Below are 12,560 nucleotides of genomic sequence, written 5' to 3'. Positions count from 1 at the left end.
AAGTTCAATTTTGGTTTCATCTGACCAGAGCACCTTCTTCCACATGTTTGGTGTGTCTCCCAGGTGGCTTGTGGCAAACTTTAAACGACACATTTTATGGATATCTTTAAGAAATGGTTTTCTTCTTGCCACTCTTCCATAAAGGCCAGATTTGTGCAATATACGACTGATTGTTGTCCTATGGACAGAGTCTCCCACCTCAGATGTAGATCTCTGCAGTTCATCCAGAGTGATCATGGGCCTCTTGGTTGCATCTCTGATCAGTCTTCTCCTTGTATGAGCTGAAAGTTTAGAGGGACGGCCTCTTGGTAGATTTGCAGTGGTCTGATACTCCTTCCATTTCATTATTATCGCTTGCACAGTGCTCCTTGGGATGTTTAAAGCTTGGGAAATCTTTTTGTATCCAAATCCGGCTTTAAACTTCTTCACAACAGTATCTCGGACCTGCCTGGTGTGTTCCTTGTTCTTCATGATGCTCTCTGCGCTTTTAACGGACCTCTGAGACTATCACAGTGCAGGTGCATTTATACAGAGACTTGATTACACACAGGTGGATTGTATTTATCATCATTAGTCATTTAGGTCAATATTGGATCATTCAGAGATCCTCACTGAACTTCTGGAGAGAGTTTGCTGCACTGAAAGTAAAGGGGCTGAATAATTTTGCACGCCCAATTTTTCAGTTTTTGATTTGTTAAAAAAGTTTGAAATATCCAATAAATGTCGTTCCACTTCATGATTGTGTCCCACTTGTTGTTGATTCTTCACAAAAAAATACAGTTTTATATCTTTATGTTTGAAGCCTGAAATGTGGCAAAAGGTCGCAAAGTTCAAGGGGGCCGAATACTTTCGCAAGGCACTGTATCTAACCATTGTGTAGAATCAGGTGTGTGTGTGTGTGTGTGTGGGGGGGGGGGGTGTTATGGTTGTCTGTGTCTGTATCTGTACCTGTGCTTGCATCTGTGTCTGTCTATGTCTGTGCCTGTGTGTGCTCAAATCAGACATGTTCCCAGATCTTCCCACACAGATTAAACAGTGACCTCGGTCCTTATAGGTCCTGGGGCTCTACTGTACATTCCCAACACGTGTCCTTTATCCTAAACATTTGATTTCTGAACACTGAAAATTGTGAGGTAAAAAAATCATGGCATGCCCTGGGAAAAAATAAATATTAGACACCTCGGCCATGATGATCCTCATCCTGTTTTTAGATAACATCAGGATTATCGTGAAGTTGAAGATAGAGAAAAGCCAAGAGGGAATTCAAGGAGTTGTATAATATATTAGGCAGTAATACAATCCTTTGAATGAATCTAAGATAAAAATGTATATATATATATATATATACATATATATATATATATATACAATTGGCCAGTAAAGTGAATAGAGCCCTGAGCATGGTGATTATTGCAGTGATATTCTTAACATGGCTCTGCTCTCTGTGAAGAATTCTCCTTTGAGAGGAAAAGCCTTGGGACTCAAAGCTCTCTTGAGTGCATTGAGTCTGTCTGCCTGAGTCTTGGTGATGCGGAAAAGCTTTTCAATGGTGGTAAATGGCAAGCACTTGTTGGAGAGCCAACTCTGCCTGCTATACCTCACAGGAAATTGAAATGGGAAATTCCAGAGTGGGAGGAAAAAGTTGGACACTTCATCAAACAAATGGGGGTAAAATATATCATTTCTGACCAAATGTGACTTGGAGAGAATACAGTGAAGTGAGTTCTCAGTTCTGTGATTGAGAAGGGGAGTTTCTTGGGTTGGCTTGGTTACAGTCTGATGGTAAAATATTAGCATAGGAAAACTCATGAACGATTCCAAGGCAAAGTTTTCCAACTTTTTAGTTTATTTCATACAGTAGGCCTATATGATGGAAACATACTCTGACAATTCACTTGTAATATCAATTACATTTTGATTCTATGTAGCCTAATGAACGTAGTGAGTATGGTTAACACTTTACTTTTAGAAATGTAATTAATAACGACAGTGTAAAGTGTTACTTGCAATATTTAGCTGTGAATATTAATATATTCTGCGGAATTTGCTGCTTCTATTGTAGGCAATAAGGTAGAGCTGGGGTATCCGGAAACCGCGCTTCTTCATTGATGAATGAAACGCGAGGGCAGGGCTCTCTGTTTGAGGAAAGTCGAGCGACACGATTTGTTTACGAACTTGCGCAGACACTCTTCAAGTGTACCTTTTGCTTTATTGGTCTCAGTTCTCATCCCACCGTCCTGGAACAAGACTGGTATGTTCACTCGCAGCTCCAAGAAGAGAGAATCCAGTAGAACGGTGAGTGATGCAAGTTGTCGGTTTTCATAGGATCCCACGTTTTTGCAGAAATATAATAAAACAACGGCATCAGTGTGGTTACCAGTTTCCACAAACACTGTGCTGTGTAAATGCAGTCTGTGGACTTTGTTTCTCAATCGGCAAAGCAGTGCATTCCTCTTTGTACCGTTTCCGTGGGGAAGTTATATCTGCTCGGGAAAGATAACGCATCCACCAGTACAAATCAAAGACGAATTAAGTCACATTAATTGGCCCGCTGATGAATAGTTGGTTTGTATTCTACGCCAATGCGCATACTTTGTCAAACCTTTCACAGAGACTTCTGTTTTTATGAACTGTTAGACTGAGGCACAGAACTATATTTTTTCCAACATATTTTCTTTGTATCAGTGGTATTTTGGGGGAATTTTGCCCAGGTCATATACTCAAAGGGAGTAGGGCCTGGATTTATGTCATTGTAATGTCTCAAAATTTCGATGCCTTTCGAGATAATCTGTAAACCTACTCTGTCCCAATGTGAATTGTTGTCATGTGAGAGACAGCATATTGTATGTGTTTGATGAAGAGATGCGTTATACAAGGAGGTATCATATATTGGTTCTTCTGTCTGTCACTAGCTGAACACCCTTGCTGAATCAGAGAGTGAACCGCTGTGTAACGTGTGTGGAGACCAGTGACCAGGCTTCATTCTGCACCAATGGAGGTAGGGACCCTCTCTCTCCTTTATATACTTCCCCTTACTTTTACATGGCATCTCTCTACTCCCTCCCTGCCAAAAACTTCAGTTAGTATCAGTTAAAAGATTCAGTGGTGGTAGTTGGTAAGGTGGAATAGTGCTGGCTCTTTGAGAAAACATCCTGAGGAAACTCTGAATACATACTGCTCTTGAATAGTATAGACCATATCTCTATTCCAGTTTGAGGCATTGGACACTTCCTTCTCTGCTAGAGCACTGGTCTGGAGGACACCTGTGAGTTACTGAAGCCCTCATGTGTTAATGTTTTAATGGACTCAGCCATGCATATCAGAGTCAGCAAGGCATTGTTCATGATCTGTGTGCCCTAACATAAGTTGACTTTAAGAAAGCCATTCATGCAGTATGGGATATTTGAAGCAGTCATTCTACACACACTCTCCACTTGTATTTGTTTTAGAGTGAAAGGAATGAGTGTTGGGTAGACTTTCATATGCAGCACTTATAAACTGTATTGTGTTTAGGTATGATTCACTATGAGGCTATATATTAAGACAACATTAATTTTCCAGAACTGTTTAAAATAGTTGAACTGTGTGTGTGCAAACTTTATTACAAGAGTTATTAGTTAAACTGGGTGGGACAAGCAAAAGCTCTATTCAGTGTTAAATCGGGGCACTCATCGATTATTGAAAGCAATAACTTTTACCTCTACATGATGGTTTCATTTCTTCCAAGAAAAAGTAGACATCCCTCTGTGACACGTCCTCTCTATCAGCAATGTAAGCAGCCCTAATGAAGGCCAAGCCTGGTCTGTCTGTAAAAGAGGGTCTACACTGAGAGAGGAGGGGCTGCCAGTCTAGGCAGAGGCTCATCAGGCCTCCATTCTGTAAACTATTACAGGGCAACAGCCAACCTCTGGAATGTGCCTTTAATTGCCTGTGTTTGCAGTGCCACAATAAAAGTAAACCATTTCCCGACAAACCAACCCAACGGCAGACATTTCTTACAGACGGCCTTGAAAACTCTGCTTTGTGTGCAGAAGCTAGAACAGTGCGAGGGAACTTTATGGCTACGAACATCACTGAACTCCTTTGTTCCTTTCTAAAAGAAAACACTCCAACCAGTCTCTTCCTCCCTTGTTCTCAGAAAAGTATGTTTTCATGCCGATTGATGTAGATATGGGTGTTTTATTTTGAATGTGGACTTTAGCTGACCTCAGTGTTGGAGATTAGGTAATCGGAGAAGGCAGGTGCGTACATAGTATAGACAGTACTGTAGCTAGGCTACTATATAACCCTGCTGTTTATTAACTAAGAGTGCCAAAACTACTACGTCAACACAGGGACCTGCAAGACTGCCAAAATCAGACCTTGAATTGTCTCCCTGGGAAATTATTGATGATGCAGATGGTGTATATGGGTTGGGATTGGGACTCGGCTATTTAAAAAAAAATATATATATATATATCTTGTTCTCTATAACAGCCTTTAAACAGCCACTGTTGCTGATGTCAGACATAGTTGCACGATAGCACCCTATTTGATGACATGCACTGTGTGAGTCTGGAGGAAAGCCAAGGAGGTTGGGAAAGCCAGGGCATTTAAAGAACTGTGTTGAACTCTCAGAAATGAATAACTAACAGTAAAAGGGACTGGGCTAAGTAAGCGCTGAGATCCACATCCCCCTACCATTCCCTACACTTTAACATGTGTATCTCCAGAATTCTCCAAAATATTGATGCTTTTCTAAATGTTCAGGAACTTGAGACTTCAGGAAGAGTTTGCGGCAGTTTTTTTCTTCTTTCCTTCTTCTGTGCTATAAAGAAGCTCCCGCTAAGCTGGTGTCCAGGGGTTTTATGCCTACTCTTCTGCAGTGGTTTTATTGTGTTGGCTGGTCCCAATCAGGTCCTATTGAAGGCCCAGTCAAGTGCCATCCATTTTAAATGACTCAGGTCTACTACTGACCAGATTCTTCACCGACCACTGTTGAGCTTTCATCCAACCAATCACACTCAGTTTCTCACACTTTCTGAAAAAGATTGACTAAAGGAAAATTCCAATAAGAATTTGTCACTTTAGTATAACATGATTTGTTCTCAGAAAAGCAATGTATGCAAATGAAAATATGTTATGCGTTACTGTGAGCTACTGTCTTCTAAATAGACTACAGGATGAATAGACTACAGGATGAATAGACTGCTGTATGCCTAGTTGTATTGATTCAGGGGATTAGTTTGATTTGCCTCTGGCTTCAGAACAATTCAATCTGTCCATTTCAATAATGCCAATATATTCTGATGAAGAGTAGCTGCACATTACACTTGCAGTAGGGTTAGTGTCAGAGAGCCAGTGTAGCTGTGTAACCAGAGTTGGCAGTTCTAGGCAGGGGAGGTTAGGATAGGGGAAGACAGGAGTGGATTAAACTTGCACAACGCGCTCCTTTGAATTATTAATGCTAGCCGTTGGCTTGATTGATTTTCTTTGTGCTAATGAGACTCATTACAGAGCTTATTAACATGAGCACTGTGTGAGAGCAGATATCTGATCAGCCTGATCGTGTGACCCACTTAACTCTCCACTGGTGTGTTTTAAAGCTGTGTTCAATAACTCACCTAACGCACTGCCAAGGCATGTTGGTGCACCACTGCCAATGATAATGGTGCTTGAATGTTAACACTTGACCAGTAGTTAATACTAGGGCAGGTTATAGTAATTTTACTGTAACTCCTGCAAAGTCTTCCCATTTGCAGTAATTTCTTCTTGCCAGTATCTTAATTCACATAGTACAATAGGTTAGTCTTGGTATTTGGAAAAAGCCTGCTCTTGTATGCACCACTGGCCTAAGCTGAAACCCAAGTTGGAGTAAAATCAGAGGAGAAGGGATATGGAGGGTGTTTGGGTTTGAGTTTTAATCCGGCCTCAGTGAGCGCCCTAAAAGCCCACTGACGTCTGTCCTCACAGTAACCCGATCTGATCTGCATAACACAGACCCACCTTGCTATTCATCATGTTAACAAGCAGCCCGGTCAAATAAAACTGTCAGCCTGGTTTGGCATATGAATGTCCCTTTAAAAAGGACCCTCTCGTTTTAGTTCTGAAGCCACAGCACTAAGGCGAGGGGGGGAGAGAGACCCTGGTGGCCACCACCACACAATAGGCCTGTTGGATTTACCATGGTTCCTCTCTTCTCTGTAGTGTCAGTATTGGCATGGAGATGGATGCCTCCAGTGAAAGCCCTGAAGAGGTTTACTGGTAATTATTGGACCAAATCCATATCTCCTCCACTCCCTGTGTCCTTTGAAGTGTTAAGCAGCAACATCTGTGCCGCGTGGTAACACTCATTTAGGTCAGGAGGCAAATGAGATGTGGCGGTTTTTTACTGTGTAAATTGAATGTTTTGTCTTTGTCGTTTAAGAGGATCCAATTTTAAACGCCTGTGTTTTGACAGCGCCGGAGGGTTTTTGCTCAGCAATAATACAAACCCAGAGAACTCTTTAACCCTGAAATTAATCATAGTTTGACCTTTACAAATCCTCTGACAGGGTTGGGAGACTATCCTCCCTCTTTTTCCCCTCCCTTTCTAGCTCTCTTACTCGCTCTCTTACTCCTCTCTCTCTCTCTCTCTCTCTCTCTCTCTCTCTCTCTCTTTCTCTGCATCAAAGGCTGGGTCAAGATCAGTTGCTTCTCTGAAAGCTTCTCTATGGGCTCGAGGGAGAAGCTGTCTTTGATTGGCTGTAATTTTTTTTTTACTAAAAAAACGTTCCATTAGATATGGTGGTCACGGAAACGGGGAAGCATGTGGTAGCCCGCTGAGACACCGAGGGCCAATCGGACGGCTCGTGAATTCCAATGGACTGGCATGTTAAAAGTTGAGATGAGCCAGGGTTAGCTGCATCTAAAAGTCACCCCATGTGACACAAACAGAGGTCATTGTGGAAGGACCCCTCCCCAGATAAGAGCCTGCTTTATTAGTTCAGTGTCTCTCCTATCCAGCGCTCTTCTTTGATCCCCAGTCATATTGAAATATTGTGTTGTAAGCGCTGCTCTTTATGGCCTTTCTGTGTTTGTCTACCTGGAGAGGGGAAATTATATCTTGAGTCTGGATGAGATCCAAGTAGTAATGATGCTGCTATCTATGACACCTCTGTAACAGATGCTTTACGCTGCTCAGGGAGATGAAATCCGTGTATGTGTGTTTTCTGTTACAAGGGTGTCATCATTTAAGCTAATGATTACATGACGGATGTGTTTGTGGTCACGCCTCCAACTCAATCATCAAGTTTGCGGACGACACTACAGTGGTAGGCTTGATTACCAACAACGACGAGACGGCCTACAGAGAGGAGGTGAGGGCCCTCGGAGTGTGGTGTCAGTAAAATAATCTCACACTCAACGTCAACAAAACTAAGGAAAATATTGTGGACTTCAGGAAACAGCAGAGGGAACACCCCCCTATCCACATTGATGGAACAGTAGTGGAGAGGGTAGTAAGTTTTAAGTTCCTCGACGTACACATCGCAGACAAACTGAATTGGTCCACCCACACAGACAGCATCGTGAAGAAGGCGCAGCAGCACCTCTTCAACCTCAGGAGGCTGAAGAAATTCGGCTTGTCACCAAAAGCACTCACAAACTTCTACAGATGCACAATTGAGAGCATCCTGTCGGGCTGTATCACTGCCTGGTACGGCAACTGCTCCGCCCACAACCGTAAGTCTCTCCAGAGGGTAGTGAGGTCTGCACAGCGCATCACCGGGGGCAAACTACCAGGACTACTCCAGGACACCTACACCACCCGATGTCACAGGAAGGCCATAAAGATCATCAAGGACAACAACCACCCGAGCCACTGCCTGTTCACCCCGCTATCATCCAGAAGGCAATGTCAGTACAGGTGCATCAAAGCTGGGACCGAGAGACTGAAAAACAGCTTCTATCTCAAGGTGATTAGACTGTTAAACAGCCACCACTAACATTGAGTGGCTGCTGCCAACACACTGACTCAACTCCAGCCACTTTAATAATGGGAATTGATGTAAAATATATCACTAGCCACTTTAAACAATGCTACTTAATATAATGTTTACATACCCTACATTATTCATCTCATATGTATACGTATATACTGTACTCTATCATCTACTGCATCTTTATGTAATGCATGTGACACTAGCCACTTTAAACTATGCCACTTTGTTTACATACCCTACATTACTCATCTCATATGTATATACTGTACTCGATACCATCTACTGCATCTTGCCTATGCCGCTCTGTACCATCACTCATTCATATATCTTTATGTACATATTCTTTATCCCTTTACACTTGTGTAGTAGTTTTGGAATTGTTAGTTAGATTACTCGTTGGTTATTACTGCATTGTCGGAACTAGAAGCACAAGCATTTCGCTACACTCGCATTAACATCTGCTAACCATGTGTATGTGACAAATACATTTGATTTGATTTGTATTCTTATTTGCAATATGGTAATCTGATTACTTCTTATCCCTTGCGCAAATAGCCTACAGCTGTATCTGTCCCAAGCACACTGGCTCGGGTAACTCTGCCCAAAATATGTTGTACAGTGTTGCAAGAAGCTTCAGGCCAGACCCAACCTGATAGTGTTTCAAGTTCGTTGCAGACAGGCCGTGCATAGCCAATGTGATATATTTATTTTTATCAGGATATTTTCTACCTGCAGGCTGCAATGTTTTTATTTGTTAGCTTTATAGGTTATTTTTACATAGTTGGCAATAGAAGTTACTTTTTTAGGTTTGCATCATTTTCATTTAGATAGAATTTTGATTAACCACGTGACAGTGATTTTGAGATACGAAGACTTTATTATAACAATGCAATTAAACCGTTCTACAAATGTACATATGAAAACCATAACTGGCACGCAGATCGGTAGAAATGGTAAGATAAATTGGCATTACACATGAAAGTTTTCTGACTCCTCATGTAGCCTATTACCGACAACTTCGGGAGAGTAAGGCAGAATCTGCGAAAACCAGTAGGATCATGTGGATAGTCGGGTCAGGTTTTTTTATTTTTATGACCTTGATCTCTGGCTCCCTCTTGAGTCATTTGAGTGTTATTACATCGAACAGTGAGCTTAAATCATCAGACATGCTTAATGCATACAGTGCGTTGCCTTTTTCCACAATTTGTTAGGTTAAGCCTTATTCTAGAACATATTTTTTATCTTTTTTTATCATATTAATGACAAAGCAAAAACAGGTGTTTAGGAATTTTTCCTAATTTATTAAAAATAAAAACCAGGATAATCACATTACATAAGTATTCAGACCCTTTATTCAGTACTTTGTTGAAGCACCTTTGGCAGCAATTACAGCTTAGAGTCTTCTTGGGTATGACGCTACAAGCGCGGCACACCTGTATTTGGGGAGTGTCTGCCATTCTTCTCTGCAGATTCTCTCAAGCTCTGTCAGGTTGGAGGGGGGCTTTGCAGCACAACAATTTTTTGGGTCTCTCCAGATATGTTAGATCGGGTTCATGTCCGGGCTCTGGCTGGGCCACTCAAGGACATTCATAGACTTCTCCCGAAGCCACTCCTGCTTTGTCTTGACTGTGTGCTTAGGGTTGTTGCCCTGTTGGAGGGTGAACCTTGCCCCAGTCTGAGGTCCTGAGCGCTCTGGAGCAGGTTTTCATCAAGGATCTCTTTATACTTTGCTCTGTTCATCTTTGCCTCGATCCCGACTAGTCTCTCAGTCCCTGCCACTGAAAAACAACCCCACAGCATGATGTTGCCACCACCATGCTTCACCATAGGGATGGTGCCAGGTTTCCTCTAGACATGATGCTTGGCAAATCATTTAATCTTGATTTCATCAGACCAAAGAATCTTGTTTCTCATGGTCTGAGAGTCTTTAGGTGCCTTTTGGCTAACTCCAAGCGGGCTGTCATGTGCCTTTTTTACTGAGGAGTGGCATCCGTCTGCCCACTCTACCATAAAGGCCTGATTGGTGGAGTGCAGCAGAGATTGTTGCCCTTCTGGAAAGTTCTCCCATCTCCACAGAGGAACTCTGGATCTCTGTCAGAGTGACCATCATGTTCTTGGTCACCTCCCTGACCAAGGCCCTTCTCCCCCGATTGCTCAGTTTGGTCGGGCGGCCAGCTCTAGGAAGAGTCTCGGTGGTTCTAAACTTCTCCCATTTAAGAATGATCCAGGCCACTGTGTTCTTGCAGTTTGGTACCCTTCACAGATCTGTGCCTTGACACAATCCAGTCTCCGCATTCTACGGACAATTCCTTCGACCTCATGGCTTGGTTTTTACTCTGACATGCACTGTCAACTGTGGGACCTTATATAGACAGGTGTGTGCCTTTCCAAATCTTGTCAATTAATTTAATTTACTACAGGTGGATTCCAAGTTGGAGAAACATTTCAAGGATGATTAATGGAAACAGGATGCACCTGAGCTCAATTTGAAGGACTTCTATCAAAGGGTCTGAATACTTATGTAAATATGGTATTTCTGTTTTTGTATTTTTTTATTTAGTCCATTTTTGAATAAGGCTGTAACGTAACAAAATGTGGAAAAAGTCTAGGGGTGTGAATACATTTCGAAGGCACTGTATCTAGTTGATTTCATTAAAACACATAGGGTGTGTGTATATATGACATTGTAAAAAATAATTTTGTTCTTAACTGACTAGCCTAGTTAAATGGATTAAGACATGTTTAAAATGTAGACCAATTGGAGACAGCCCTAAAACACAGACAGCTTTTAGGGAAACACTTGTGACCTCTCATTTGGGTTAAGCCACGGAAGAAGAGTAGCCAGAAATTAAAGCTTAATGTTTCTGCATGACGTCTCATTTTTAATTATTTGCCAACTGGGACAGTTTCGTGGCGAACAAGACACTAATTTGCCATTTGATAAATATGGTAAGATGAACACATAGGCCTAGCTATCTGTCCATTCCCTAGCCTGTAATTTCATTAATTTGTGTGGTATTAAAATAATATCCCGCTAATGTGAAAAATTATGTAGAATTGCATCAAATGTTTATAAAAGGCAATTTATTTCGGACCTGCAAATAAGATGATAGATTCATACAATGTTTTTACTATAAATGTTATCTTTCCACCCTATTCTTGTCCACAGTTGTCTGCAAACCCACAACCTTCTGGCCCTCAGCCCTGTGCGCTATCAAAATTCCTGCGTTGCCATGTAATGCTTACAGGATGAAGAACAGTCTGGTCTGTCCAAGAAGTGAGGGTAAACGGTAGACATGCTTTCTGCTAGCCACTTTGTTTGAATTATTATTTAGGGTTTAAAGGAGGGTCACTTGTTTTTTTTTTTTTTTTCAAGCATTCAGGGAGGGTTGAGGTACAATATATTTTGCTGACGGGAGGGCCATCCATGTAACCCTTATTATAAATAATGTTTACTCCCTAACATAAATTAAATATTTGAAGTCATTAGTGTATGCTGTGCAAATGTTAACTATACTATAATTGTGGTAGTGTATAAGGCTTCACATTCCTACAACCCATCGACTTGTGCATCTTGTTCTCTAAACAGCCATAAAGCCAAATTGAAGTGCTGTTGATTAAAATCTTGGCCCGGGCAGACAACAGAAGTCGTATCTTTACCCTGACTTTGACGCTGTGGACTGGCCAGTGTGCCAGAAAACCCACATAATCAGAGAGCCCAGAAGTCACAAGCCAAAACAGGCTCTCTTTGTGTTGACTCGTCATTGTGGTGACTTGCATTTTGAATAGGTGCTTTTCATTCTGGGACCTTCAAAACCTTTTATTCAGTGTTGGGGGTAACTTTCCTTGTTTTCTAATTCTATGGGACCAAATCTTGTTTTAAGCTCTGAGGAGTCTTGTTCTCCACCTTCACTTAGTTGTTTGTGTTTACTGTCTCAATGTTGAAACGCTTTTGTTTTTCCACAGGGAGGCGAACATGTCTCATACAGACTAGACTGGAGTACATATCCTTTGTCCTAAAGGGCAATTAGTTTGCAGCAATAGATATCAAATATGGATGTTTAAAAATGGAACAGTCACCCAGCTTTTATTATTGTGTTATCATTTCTTACTAGTGATCTGCAATTACATGTTTTTAACAACCAGGAGAGATGGTCCTCATGACACTGTGTGTGTTCCTCAGCTAATTCCTGAACAGAAACAAATCGTAATCTTGTGCCAGACTAGAGGTATCTCTGTGTGTCTTGTTGCTTTAGTCTGATCCCCATCTATTTTCCTAGACTGTTATTAGAGGTCATACTGAACAGGTGCCAAGCACTCTGGGTATTGGACTGAGACAGATAGGCATCAGAAAATCCCTCTGACCCAGAGAGAGACTGGAGAAGAGGATGAAGTCAGACTCACTGGATAGTGATGTAGACCAGCTTATCTACAGTATGAGGAAGAGGGCAAGTGAATCCCAATGTCTGGAGTGCACTTGGTATTCTGAATCGATTTGTAACTTTGACTGTCATTGTAACTTTACATTCCTGTAGGAAAACATTCGTCCTCGTGTTTTTGTTCGATTTGCATACAAACCTTGTGGTTGCCGTTTACATG

The 12,560-nt window shown here is 41.7% G+C and overlaps 1 protein-coding gene across 1 annotated transcript in view; it reads left to right on the top strand.

Moving 5' to 3' along the window:
- The first annotated feature begins 2,188 nt into the window (after window positions 1-2,188).
- Window positions 2,189-12,560, top strand: part of LOC135540132 (prickle-like protein 2) — a 113,073-nt gene continuing 102,701 nt past the window's right edge. The window contains exons 1-2 of the mRNA XM_064966537.1: window positions 2,189-2,295; window positions 2,913-2,998. The gene's annotated coding sequence lies outside the window, so the exon portion shown is untranslated. The remainder of the gene's footprint in view (window positions 2,296-2,912; window positions 2,999-12,560) is intronic.

This window comes from Oncorhynchus masou, chromosome 5 (assembly GCF_036934945.1).
Source record: "Oncorhynchus masou masou isolate Uvic2021 chromosome 5, UVic_Omas_1.1, whole genome shotgun sequence".
In the NCBI taxonomy this organism is placed as follows: Eukaryota; Metazoa; Chordata; class Actinopteri; order Salmoniformes; family Salmonidae; genus Oncorhynchus; species Oncorhynchus masou.
This window is presented reverse-complemented; position numbering and strand designations above follow the sequence as displayed.